The sequence below is a fragment of the Nuphar pumila genome, chromosome 1, assembly GCF_984573655.1.
Source record: "Nuphar pumila chromosome 1, dmNupPumi1.hap1.1, whole genome shotgun sequence".
Lineage (NCBI taxonomy): Eukaryota > Viridiplantae > Streptophyta > Magnoliopsida > Nymphaeales > Nymphaeaceae > Nuphar > Nuphar pumila.
This window is the reverse complement of record NC_143249.1, coordinates 178029800-178044539: the sequence shown is the minus strand read 5'-3', so window position 1 is coordinate 178044539 and position 14740 is coordinate 178029800.

Here is a 14740-nt window from a genome sequence, read left to right as displayed (position 1 = left end):
GGAAAAAAGGAATGCAGGAAAACTGATTTTTTATAAGGAATATATATATATATATATATATATATATATATATATATATTGAAATCAATAAAAGCAGATGCTTTCACTAGTCTCTTTCTCCTTATGTTAGCCTTGTTTGGAAGCATTTTTGTTGGTTAATTAAGTTAGATATCTTGCTAGATATTTCTCAAAATGACTTGTATGACATTCCTACTGAGTTCTTATTGGAATTTTCTTGCATAGATTTCTGTGCATTCATCTTTGAGGATCAAATGTGTAAAAGCAAGAAACCAAAACATGATTGCATGTGCAAGTTATAAGAAATTAAGATTAGTGGGCTTCAAAAGAGATAGGCCCTTCTTCTAATTTTGTGGTCACTTGGTGGAGTTAATTTTCCAATGCATCCACAAGCTCTGATTAGTATGGTAAGGTCCAAGCATTGGGGTTGATAGCTCAAATTGTACTGCGTTTTGTTGTGTTAACAATTTGATAATGAAGTGTTTTAACTTCTAAATGTGCATTTTGGATATCATTTTCACGGGCAAGTTGGCTCTTCTGCATGGAACCTCATGCCAAATCCAAGATGAATATTTGATGTGCCCAAAATACTGCAATCATAGCATGTGTTGCATGCATGATACAATATTTGTATCTCACAAATTGCAATGGATGTGACAGAAGTCTTAGAAAGGGAAAGAGGAAAAATACTGAAGATTTTTGAGATCTTAAAAGCAAAACCCTTCTTGTTATGGTTTTTGTTAGGTGCTTGTAGCAAAGTTGGGCCATTTTAGTGACAATTGCTTGTCGGTCTTATTAGTCATCATGTTGGTTCACTTTGGATTCAATAGGATTCCCTTATTGATTTTGAACATTATGAATGAAAGTTTTATTGTAACGGCTCGAACAATTTCAAACCAAAAATACCAGAGATTTTTTTTTATAAGGTTGAATATATTCTTCTCTTTTCTTTATTTTTTTTTAAAAATGTAATAATACAACGGTCTCATTAATGGACTCGTTCCAACCGTACCAAGTACTAGACCCCCCCCCTCCCCGCCTGAGCACAAGCGTGAGCGTGTCTTAACCTCCTAGTACCATATTCAGTATAAAACCATCCATTAACGAATTCGATTGAACCATTACATAAAAGAATTTATTAATATATCAAGTTTTTCATCATTGGCTTTGCCTTAATTGAATCAAGCTCTAGGGAGTCAGCCAACGCATGCACCGACGTTTAGTAGCTCCGTAGAAAATGGTTCGAAGTTAGAGCATCCAACTGAAAAAATCCTTATGTTATTATTAGGTAAGTAAACACATCAGAAAAATATTGATTTTTGAATTCAATTTTATAAACTGGTTTCTTGGTTAAATCTCTGGATACATTACGTTAGCTATAATTACATATCTGAATAGACATTGACTAAGTACAAAATAATTGAAATTCAGAATTAAACTCATAATCAAATGTCCAATTAAATAGTCTTTTAACAATTCAAAAAGTATAAAAATTTAAATAAAATAAGAAGCCCTTTGGATCATCGAAAACATTATTGTGCACAACCCCCTCCAACTTCTTGCACTCGCTTTGGCCATTACATGTCTCCTGAAAAACATTTTATTTCTGCAAGATATTCATGAATTCAAAATTCATAAGCAAGAATGAAATAACAAATCTTAAATATGCTAACATCAAACTCCAGATGAAAACAAGACATATATGAGCATGAATTTACCAACTTTTAGGAACAAAAATAATTTGCAGTAATATCAAATAAAGTAAAGCAAAATGCAGTAAAGTAATGTGATCAAGTAATTTATGTTTCATCTTGAATTTCTTGGTTTACCTGGATATAACGTAGACCAACCCGAAACAAGTCGACTAGCTTGGATGTTTATTATGCTATGTATTTTATTATGCCTGAGTAACCCCCTGAGTCATATCTCTCAAGGACGGAGCCCAAAATCGTGAGAGAAAATGGCCACTCCGAGAGAACTCTACTCGGGGGCGTGACACCAACGTCACAACGATGATCATGATCACTCACTTCTGCACTCATACATTCAAATCATTGCATCATTTTTATATACATTCGTAATTTTTATAAACAATATGTCAAATCATATTTGGTCATTCAAGCGTAAAACACATGCACATACTTTTTAAGTAAATCAGTTAGATATTCATGATATACATTAATCATGATACATAGGTATAATATATTTGAATCAGACAATCATAATGTAATAATTTGCAACAAAACTATGTAGGCGTGATGCGTCATTCACCTAATAAGTCAACCTAATCATTTGTAGGCGTGATATATCATTTACCTAATAAGTCAGGCTAGTCATTTGTAGGCGTGATGTCATTCACCTATACGCTAACATAAGCGTAGCAATCATAACCTCATATCAAGATCTAAAATCAATAAGAATCTGATTATTGTGAGAATCTGCTCAGGAACCTATAGAGAAAGGAGAAAGGTGATAGAGGACGAAAAAGAGGTCTGCGGCTGTCACGATTTCTGTGTCTTAGAAATTGTGACCTAAAGTGTGCATATTAATATGTTTGAGTGTACATTGAGTCTGGGTCTGGTATAATATCCAGACCTGAAGTAAAATAAAGGTATACAAAGGTTATACACAAAAGACTGTACATAGATGGACTTGGGTCTGGTATAAGATTCAGACCCAACACACTTTTTCACCCCTTCTCAAGTTGATCATGGTTCTGAACCATGAACAACTTGCCTTTAAGCATCCAGAAGCGATCCTTTGTCAAGCCCTTAGTAAAAATGTCTGCAACTTGTCTTTCAGTGTTAACAAATTCTGGCTCAATCTCTTTTTTGTCCACCTTTTGTCTCACAAAATGTTGGTCGATCTCAATGTGCTTAGCGCGACTGTGGTGTACGGGATTGAATGACATATTGAGAGCACTTTGATTGTCACACAGCAAGGTAGACGGGGAGATCGCTTCTCCTACTTCAGTTAGTAAATGCCTGACCCATGTGACTTCAGCAGTAGCAGCAGCCATAGATCTATACTCAACTTCAGTGCTTGATCTAGCAACAACCTTTTGTTTTCTACTACTCCAAGAGACTATGTTTCTTCCAATAAAAACACAATATCCTGACGTAGACCTTCGCTCACCAGGATCTCCTGCCCAGTCTGCATCACAACATACAGTAAGTTCACACACATTCTTGCCAAACGACTATGGAGAATATACCAAGCTGTCTCCAATGGTCCCTTTCAGATATGTGAGTATCCTCTTAACTGCCTCCATATGTCCAGTACGTGGTGCATGCATAAATTGAGACACATGATTGACTGAATAAACAATATCAGGTCGAGTAAATATGAGATACTGCAACATTCCTATTAGACTACGGTACCTGGTGGGATCCTCATATAGGTCTCCATCATGCGTACTTAGTTTTTGGTGGAGCACACTAGGAGTTGCTAAAGGTTTGCAATCTTTCATACTTGCCTTGCTGAGAACATCTATCGTGTACTTGTACTGAGTGAGAGTCAAGCCATGAGCCTGACTATCGACTTCTATGCCTAGAAAATAGCGCAAGACTCCAAGATCTTTCATTTTGAACCTCTGTCCTAATAAGTCTTTTACTTCTTTGATGTTATCCTCAGAGTTTCCTGTGATAACTATATCATCAACATAAATTAACAATAGAGTGATCACATTCTGACTTCTAAAAATAAATAATGAGTGATCCAGTAGGGAGCGCGAGAAACCATGCTTCTGAATCTCAAGGGAGAACCTGTCAAACCAAGAGCGAGATGTTTGTTTTAGGTCATAGATAACTCTTTTTAGCCTGCACACATGTGTCTTACAGTTTTGCTCTTGGTATTCAGGGGGTTGTTCCATGTAGACTTCCTCCTTCAAATCTCCATGCAAAAACGCATCCTTAACATCAAGCTGAGTCAACTTCCATCCATGTTCAACGGCTAGGGAAAGAATAATTCGAATCGTTCCCATTTTCACTATAAGACTGAATGTCTCATCATAGTCTTATTTTGCTTCTTGAGTGAACCGTTTCGCAACCAGTCTCGCCTTGTATCGTTCAATTGTTCCGTCTGGTTTATACTTTATTTTGTGGACCCATTTACATCCAATAACATTTTTGTCAGGTGGTCTGGAGACACTTTCCCAGGTACCGCATTCATGTAATGCTTGCATTTCTTCATTCATGGCTTCTACCCATTTAGTAGAAGTAGCTGTCTGATAATACATGATAGGTTCATCTTCCTTATTCAGAGCAGTTAAGAAGAGCTGAAAGTCCAAGGAGAAGTTGTTATAAATGACCCACCTATCAATGGGATGTCACATGCGATTGGATCTTCTGGCCTCAAGAATATGAGAGGAGGTAGGTGCAGCTGCTGAGATGTGATTTGAATGATCTGGCGTTGTCGTTTTGTCTAGTATAGCAAATGCACTTGTATCTGCCCGGTACATGTGGTATTTCTTCCCTATTCTGTAATCTCGATGTGCCAATATTCTCAGGTATTTCTTCTTCCTGCTGCCCACAATCTGGAGAGCAGACTTCATTAAAACTAGCAAAAAGTTCTGAATTCAGCCAAAAACAATAAAATTCGGTGGTGGTACATGGCATATCCGATATGCCAGCTTTGTGATCAAAATTGTGTTCATCAAAGATGACATTTCTTGAGATTCTGATACGTTTGTTGACAGGGTCGTAACACCTATATCCTTTGTAGTCATCGACATATCCCACAAATCTGCACTTCTGAGCCTTGTTTCTTAGAGACCGATCAATATGCACATAACAAACACATCCAAAGGCACACAAATCATGGTAACTAGGATGAGCTCCAAAAAGGCAGTAACAAGGAGATTTATTTTCTAGAACAACCATAGGCAATCTAAATCTATTGATCACATGCACGACAGAATGAAAAGCTTTTGTCCACAGATTAATGGGAAGGTTGCTATCATGGAGCATACTCATGGCACTTTCAACGATATGCCTGTGTTTTTGCTCAACAATCTCATTTTGTTGAGGGGTGTGAGGGCAGGACACTCTTCTTCCTATCCCATTATTTTGAAGAAAAGAAATAAAGTCACTAGATGAGAACTCCCCACCTCCATCACATTGGAAGAATTGGATGAACTCAAAGAATTGATTTCTTACTAAGGAAATATAGTTTTGAAACAAAAGGAAAACTTCTGATTTACTTTTTATGAAGTATATCCAGGTGTATCGAGAATAGCTATCAACAAAGATTAGGTAGTATCTGCTCCCAGATCCAGAGACAACTGTTGCAGGTCCCCATACATTAGAACATATTACCTCAAAAGGCTTCGAAGCTCTCTTATTAATAGCATGAAAAGGCAATACATGACTTTTGCATAAAAAACAACTGGAACACTTTTGGCTTTTCTCATCCACATTGAGACTTTCTTTTGGAATGAGATTATTAGAAACAAGTTTCTCAATAAAATGACTCCTACAATGTCCTAATCGACTATTCCATAAGGAAAACTTATTACATTCAGAAATACTAAAAACATTTGCTGAAGAAAAAGAACACGACTCTAATGGAGACTTCGAATCCGGATGAATAGGGCAGACAAGATGACATGGAGCTTCTTCAAAGACGTACATATTGTCTCGTCTCTTTCCTTCAGCGAATGTTTCTCTCGTGCGAAGGTCCTTGACCTGCACAGAGAAGGGAGTGAATTCGACTGAAGCATTATTGTCATCAACAAGCTTAGAAACCGAGACAATATTTTTCTTGATATTTGGAGCATGAAGGATACTAATAAGTTCAAGAGTAGAATGTGACATGGGAATGACAGATTTTCCAACATGAGAAACAGAATGGGAGGATTCATCTCCAGTGATAATTTTACTCTTGCCAAAATAAGATATAGGTTTAGAAATTTTACCTGCATCACTAGTCACGTGAGTTGCTGCCCCTGAGTGAACGAACCATGTGCCTTGATCATTTTGCTTTAATTTCAATTCTGACAGGACAGATATTAGCAGATCTCTAATCTCTCCATTGTCTCTGCTATTAGTAGACTTTCTTTTTTATTATGTCTGTGGAGCCTTTCTTTTATTTTCGGGATTGTGCCAACAATTTCCCTTGATATGTCTCCTTTTGTTACAAAGAAAGCAAGTGGGGATGAACCTTTGTCTCTGAGGGATATTTGGAGTGGGAAGCAATCCACGAACTCTGTGTCCATTTTGCCCTTGGCCTCCTCGTCCTCGTCCTCGACTATAAGTCACTCCTGTGACAAGAACTTCTTGGGAATTTGAATGAGCATGTGTTTCTTCAGAAAATCCCTTCAAGGTCATTTCATACTGTATCAATTTAGCTCACAATTCATCAAAAGTAGGAAGAGTAGGCAGGCACAATAGTGAAGTGACGATCATATTATAGTCGTGTCCCAATCCACTCAGAGTTTGTTGCACCATGTCACTCTCACTCATGGCACATCCTATAACTACAAGTTGGTCTATAATAGTCTTCATCTTGTTGAGATATTCCATGATGGTCATGGAATCCTTTTTTAGCATCTGAAATTCCCTCTTGAGAAACACCATTCTCGTCTGTGAAACTTGTGAATATGTCTGAACCAATTTCTCCCAAAGTTGTAGAGTTGTACAATTGTCGGGAATTGCAACAAGGACCTCTTAGAGACAGGGTAGAAGTGGTGATAGAAGTTTGAGGTGTTTAACTTTTGGGAAACGAGTTGATTGAGAAAGCTTGAAGAAAGACTCGATTGAGAAGAATAAGAATCCATGAAAAGGGTAAATTTAACAAGAGTGATCACAAAGTGCTCAGTCTTCAGCTAGAGAAGTTTGTTGTTTTTTTTTGGCTGAGTAACCCTTAAGACTGACAATCAGAGGCTGTCAGATTTAAAGGGGAATCAAACCTAAGATTTCCCTTGCACTTTTAAGATTGAAATCGACGTAATAAAAGTAAAAAAAAATTGAATCGGAGTACTAATCTAAAAGACTTTTCAGTTGTGACAACTAGAGAACTAGAAGAGGAGACACTTGAAATGGAAAGGAGAGAATCAGATTTAAAAAAAAAATGCTGTCACACAGCAAAGAGCACTTAGTATCTCAAATCTGGCGCAACTTTACTGTCAGATCTGGATATGCACAGTAGGTAGCAAAAGGGGTTGGGCAGAAAAGAAAAGAAAAACTGTTGCGCAAGATCTGGAAATACCACGTGAAACAGAAGGTTAGGAAGAATCTAAAGAAACTTGGAATCAAAGGTTTGAGGTATTGGTGCAAAAGGATTCACGTGAAATAGGAGGTCAGGAAGAATCGAGGTTTCACGTGAATGGTGAATCGATTTCAGCGATTCACGTGAAACCGAATTTCTTTTCCCCTTTTTTGAGATGCACAAGATGTCCGTGAATGATGATTCACGTGAATACCAGACTCATGTGGGTATAAAATCACCAGAGAGGAAGTAGAAAGAAGATGGAGAAACGGGAGGTAGAGAGAAATAAAAGAAACTGAGAAAGAGAAGAACGGCAGGAGAAAGTGGAGACCTCAAACCTCTTATCGGTCGATCGCACCTTTCGGAAGCTTCTTCAACCCTAGGCGGATCTTTGCTCTGATACCATGTGAAAATCGGCTCAGGAACCTGTAGAGAAAGGAGAAAGGGGATAAAGGAAGAAAAAGAGGTCTGCGGCTGTCACGATTTCTGTGTCTTAGAAATCGTGACCTAAAGTGTGCATATTAATATGTTTGAGTGTACATTGGGTTTGGGTCTGGGTCTGGTATAATATCCAGACCCGAAGTAAAATAAAGGTATACAAAGGTTATACATAGTGTACATAGATGGACTCGGGTCTGGTATAAGATCCAGACCCAAAACACTTTTTCAATTATCACATCCGAGTTCAACATATAATCATGCTACAAGAGAAAAGTCAAATTTATAGATTCATAAATAGCTATCTTAATTAGCTCAGAAGATCATCATAATTTATCACAACATTTCATTTATTCATAATAAAGATTTACAAGATTCACGCCGGATCACCTGGTTTGGGAAATGTACGACCTCACAAAGAGTTACTGCCCTAGACGGATGGCCTGTCTGGTATTGTACAATGCACTTCCTCACAAGAATATACAGTCTTCGTGAGCTACCTGCTCTTGGATAATGCATTTCTTGACAAGGACTTACCGCTCTAGCGTATTACTTTTGGGAACAGTGCCTTAACGAGTATCATATTCAGTGAAAACTATTGTCATACATGTATCAATACAATTGACCACTCTCAGGGTCTATAGTCACTAACACGGGCACAAACATGTATACAATCAATATGCATCACATCATACATCAATTCATATACATCAATTCATATCTTAGTAAAATCATAAAATCACACATTTAACCAAATAAAGTTCCATAAATCATAGTTCACTATTGAACTTAAACATTTATCGCATGCATTCGTATTTTCATATCACATAGCATTTAAATCATATCATACAGAAGAATATTATCCTACACATCAATCATCGCCACAAGGAACATTGTATTTTCGTAAATTGAACTTTGAAGCATGTATAAACAAAACATGAGTTCTATGCATGCATATGTGAACATGCACATTTCATAATACGAAACAACTAAACCTCAACATATGTAACTCCTACATTGTTCGAGTTATGCACACAAGATGAAAGTCATATATATATTATTTCACCATATAAATCAATATATTACCTTAGATATAATTACATAAGAAAGGTATGCCAAAATTGACCATCTCAACGTACATTATACGCACATGTTTCTTAAGCAAACAAGAGATACAAGTCCAAACAATTTGTATCTCATTTAAGTATGCCTTTAGAATAAATTAGAATAATATATTTGCAGGACAATGCAAAAAGAGTCATGGATTACACATACGATTCACATAAACATCACAATCAGATCTTCTCACATGGCTAGTTAATTAATTTTGATACAATATGACATAAAATCACTAATAATATGCAATACATGTCAGAAATATAGCAAAATCATAAGTTTCTATCACGTTGCTAATTAAAAACAAGTATAATTTGTTAAAACAAATTCAGATTTCTGCTAACCCAATTTTATAAAATCTGTCAAGAATAGCAAATCGCTGATAAATTCACGATATTTTTACCGTGGTTACCTGCTCCTGTCAAGAATACAACCCAACAAACCGTTTGCAAAACAAATAAATACACATAATTAAAATTCTGTCCAAAATCTGTAATCTGCAGGATTTTAATAAAATTAAGGTATTTCTTGAATTCTTTTCAGAATCTTCATGACAAAACCCTTTTTAGACAGTCTGATATTAGGTATTAAGATTTACTCAAAATTTTTACAAAATATTTAGTCATTTTTCATAGGCATTTACAATGTTTATCAAAGATGGGTCGAAATCATCTTATAAACATTATCAAAAATTTTGTTAAAATAGGCATATCTGCATCAATAAAAATCCAAAATAAGCGAAACAAGATTTTAACTTCATGATCAAGATGTGCAGATGATCATAGTGATTTTATTTAGATTTTTAAGACCGGTATTCATAGAGTTATCAAATTTTTTTCGAAACTAGCCGAGAAAAATTTATCAGTCATCATAACTTTTGGTTTCTCATAAAACGATTTTGTAAAAACCCTTTTTAAGATTATAAAACCCTTAGAATCTGATTATTTTTTGTTTGTTCTAACTTAATACAGGTTAATACATGAATAACACCATAAAAAATCATAATATGATTAGATCTAATATGAAATAATAACAAAGCACTAATTTCGCATGTTTCTCAAAATCTTTTTTGGTTAAAAATACAATATTTGTATTTTTTAATTCAGGAAACGATTTCTTTCAACAAGAAAACATGTAGAACAGATCAACAACATATTAAAAGTTGCTGGAAGTCAAAATACTTCAATGATACATGCTGCAAGGGTGTAAAAACATCGGCTATGTAAATCTTACCTGTCTACGATCGATTTTCACGGTTAGAACGAAGAAACAGATGATCCGACTCCTATTCCACCACCACCCAACGACTAAGTGCAGGTTTAATGGCGGCACAAGGGTTCTCCAAGGCTCCTACACGTTTTGGACGTGAGAGAAAACCCAAAAACAAAAAGGAAAAAAGAAAAGAGAAAGAAAGAAAGATAACTAACCTTGTTAATCCTTCTCATGAGGGCCTCTATTTATAGTTGGCTTAGACAAAAGTTTCATCTCTAATATAAGAAGTTAATATTTATTAATTTCTTTTATTAATAAAATAAAAAAATAAATTATGAGACTTAATTCATTAAATTTCGAAATTACTTAAGCTATAAAAGAAAAGTTGGGACTTTTTACCCTGGCTTGGGCTCTAGTGGCTGAAAAGAAGTCGTACTTCATATATCTGGGTTTGGATCTTCGATCCAGACCTAAACCGAGTTTATTATGTTACATGTAACTGATGGACTCAATTGTATTTAAGTCTATATGTAAAGGGTATTTTTGTACCCCTAATGTTTGTATTACCTTATACTTAATGAGATGCCTAATACGCAGATCCCTAATTGAGGATTATGCAACAGCCACGTTCTCTCTCCTATTCTATTTTTGTTCTTGTGGTAGAATAACGAAATCCATGATTTCTATCATGGTATCAGAGCTGAAGATCCAACCTTGAAGATCGTGTTCTTCTTATGAGCATCCAATCGAGTTTATTTGTCTTCTTCTGAGGTATCTCTCTTTCGGTTCATATCTTTTCTCCCTACCTTCTCTCTTTCTATTATTTTTTTATCGTTCTTCCCTTTTTATTCCCTTCCTTTAAATCACATCGTGAATCTATTCCAGTTAGCGTGCATCCCTTTCTTCTAAAATCCAAATCTTGGATTTGCTCACATTGACATTCTTTCTTCCCTTGATTTTCTGTTCTCTTACGGTTCTTCTTTTCATATTGTTGCACGTGATTTCACCCAAACAACAAGTTTACATAATCACACAAGATCAAATTTGATCTATGAGTGATTTCAAAGGTTGAAATCACGTCAAACTTGTTCTCTCTACTTTTCCAAATTGACGTCAGATCAGATTCTGATCTGGACATGATCTCAGATCTGCCTTGATTAACTGATATCACCTTTGAACTTATTCTCCTCTCTCTTTTGGATTTCTTCTCATTTATAAAAAAACACGTTATTTTCAAAGTAACGTGCCTCTTACTGGTTGAATTTTAATTTTTATTCAGAACAGTTTTTTCTTTACTGCATAGTCTGGTTTTCTGCCTCGGGTGTCTGCAGATCATTAAAAAAAAGGCAGCAGATTCCCTGAAATTATTAAATATCTGTTCTGAATTTTATTTGAAGACCCTATTGTGATTGGGTTCTTATCCTAAAGTCCTAAAGACTTTATTCTTTCTCGATCTCGATTTCAATAGAATATGGATTCTTTTTCTACTCCTCAGTCTGGTCTTTCTTCAAATTTTCTTAGTCAACTCGTGTCTGAGAAACTAAACAACTCCAATTTCTTAACCTGGAAGAGACAAATCATCCCATTCATAAGAAGTCAGGATCTTTCTGGACATCGGGATGGCTCTGTCCCTATTCCTCCAGAATTCATACCACAAGACAACAAGAATGGTGAGGGAGATCTTTCTATTTCTTATGTTAGGAATCCAGAGTATGTATCCTGGATGAAGCGAGATTAGGCGTTGGTTGCCTATATCACTTCCACTCTGTCACAGGAGGTGCTTGTGGCAATCCTATATGACTTTTCAGTTATGCAGTTATGGCATCGACTTGTTCCGACATATTTTCAAATTTCTCAGGCCAGAGTACTATTTTTAAAGGAGTTTCAAATGCTGAGGAAGGACTCCATGAATATCATGGAGTACTTAAACAAAATGAAGACCATTACAAATCAATTGGCTATCGTGGGATGCATAGTTAGTGACAAAGATATGGTTAATCAAACTTTGAGCGGGCTGAGACCCGATTATCATATGATGGTTACTTTCTTGTTGTGTTTGCCTGATTTACTTACATTTGAAGATCTTCGTGCCAAGCTCTTATAATATGAGGTGACTTTGAAGGGATTTTCTGAAGACACTTACACTCACATTAGAGCACAAGACGTTCTTGCCACAGGGGTTGCCTATGCGCGAGGACGTGGTAGGTATGATTTTCGAGAAAAAGGGGGCCAAGAAAGGAATGGACAAGAGAGTCGTAGAATATTACCTACACCCAATATTCTCCCTAATTCGCAGAGGCAAAGAACAATTGTAACAACCCCAATCCAGACCCTTTAAAAATGCAGAATATTTTTTTTCTAAGAGTTGCGGAAATCTTCCCAGAGATCTGGGGTCCTCACAGTTCCACTTTCCATTGGATAGCCCAACCACCACAAACGAAGTTGCAATTATCATCCATATCAACCAATTAAAACTCTTTTATTAATGAGTAAGAAAATTTCAAAGACAAGGTTTTCTTCAACTGAAAGTAAAGTAACAATTGCAGAAATTAAACGAACTAAAAGACAAAAAGAAAGAGCCACTAGGTCTTCTAAGCCCAAGTATAACTCATCCATCCCCAGATGCATGTCCAACTTCCCTGTTCGCCTTTTCCTGTGAAAAACCAACAAAGTAGAGTGTCAGAATCGAAATTCTGAGCACAGCTACTTCTAAAGAAATCAGGTGAGATAAAGAACATGGATAAGATTTCATGCAGTGATTTGAGTGAGTGCAGATATAAAATTTGCAACCTTCAAATATCTATAACTACCAACAATTGCATGTGCTCACCAGTCAAGAATAGTAAATCAGTACCATATATCAAAAACTAAATTTCCAAATCTTGCAGCATGATTTTAATAAGTAAATCCTATGCTACCACCAAATGATGTCATGATATCAAGAATGATTCAAACATGCATGATCTAATGCATAACAGAAAAATGCATGATTATGTGCAATGCATGATTTCTTCTGTTATCTTTCATTTAAGTTCCATCTTTCCATATGCATGCCCTATTAAATGCACACGTCTATTTCTTTAAGTTTGCCACACATATGCAAAAGTAAAGTGAAAACCCCGTATCCTCCCTTGCAGGGACCCATTCGGGATTCCAGCCCGTATAAACCACTAGAATAGTGTAGTAATGTGTCAAACCATCTTATGTGGTTTAAGTGATGCAGTTAAAACTTATGTGAAAGAAAACCAAACTCACGGCTCTCCAAGCCGGTGATGGTCCATTTAGGCCATCGATGCATCACATAATACAACCAAAGTAGTGTTTATTCATACACTAAGCCAAAATGTCAAACACATGTGTATTCATGCAAATATAAACCCACATGTACATGAAATTACTCAATCATATGTATTTTCACTATGAGCGGTACTTACATCATATACATATATACACATTTCATTTGAGTGTGAGTGTACATGTGAAACTTTACATATTCATCAAGCATACATTCTCACGAAGAAAATCAGTAATCGAGTCATGCTCGCATTCATGATTGCACAACCAGTATCATGAGATGCAGAAATAACATTTACCAATTATAGGGCAGAAGTCTAAGCTTTGCCATATGCTAGGGAAGTTAGTCGGGCTTAACAATCCCAGACCCGCCAATCCCCTAGCTAGAAATATAGTCAACTCAGTCCAGCCGACTACATCTCAACCAATCATATTGAAATGCCATAGATTTTCAGGAAGAAAAAAAATACAGTTTGTATAATGCCAGTAATACTCTCGATGCCACCACATATTGAAAAGCATATAACCCCATCAGCTATTCACACGATAACCAAATGAGTATACCTTAGTCAAATCATGCAGCTAACATTAAATAACAAGAAGTTTTCACTAAAGTTACACAGAATACAATAAAATATCCATTTAAAAACTTGGTTCAACAGCCACAGATGTTGATTTCAGATGAACAGGTTCACAACTAGGTATGACAGGTAAAGCATTCTTGTTTAAATCCCATTTCCTAACTATATTATGTGTTGTATTTACTTGTCATTTATTCCTACATTCTGAAATTCGATTAAGAAGGAAAAATCTTGATTTTCTGAACATCAGTCAATGCCAAGCATGTTAGATCATAACATAGCTACTTAAATTTTTACACAGAGAGGCATACCCGCAAGGAAAGCACAGATTCAGTCCTTTAACAAATCGAATTTAAAGAGACAGTAAGAAAATATGTCGTAAATCCATAAGTGCCTAAATCGTGACTGATTTCATAAGACTGCAAGTTCGACCTGATTGAGATACCCCCTTCCTATATATATATATATATATATATATATGTAGGTTCATAAAACGAACGAATCCCTTCTGTTTAATGAAAAAGAATATGAAATCCACCATTCCCCTTTATTTTATTTTATTTTATTTTTTTTTTGATGAAATCAGCCAACATACATTAACATCTGTATACTATGACTTATAAATTTTTTTTTGAATCAATCGAGTTACAGGCCAGCTCCAGTCAGCTGGGCCTGCTATGGCCCGGTTCAAAAGATGCACAACATATTTATATTGATTTCACCCAGCCCGATATCCCCAAACAGAATTTAACATATATCATGCCTAAATTCCAAATCAAGAGAAGGAATCGTAGGTTTAGATATTGACATCCACCCAAATAAAATAACTATATTAAATCTGAACTAAGTTTAGGAGATAACTTATATACAATCCA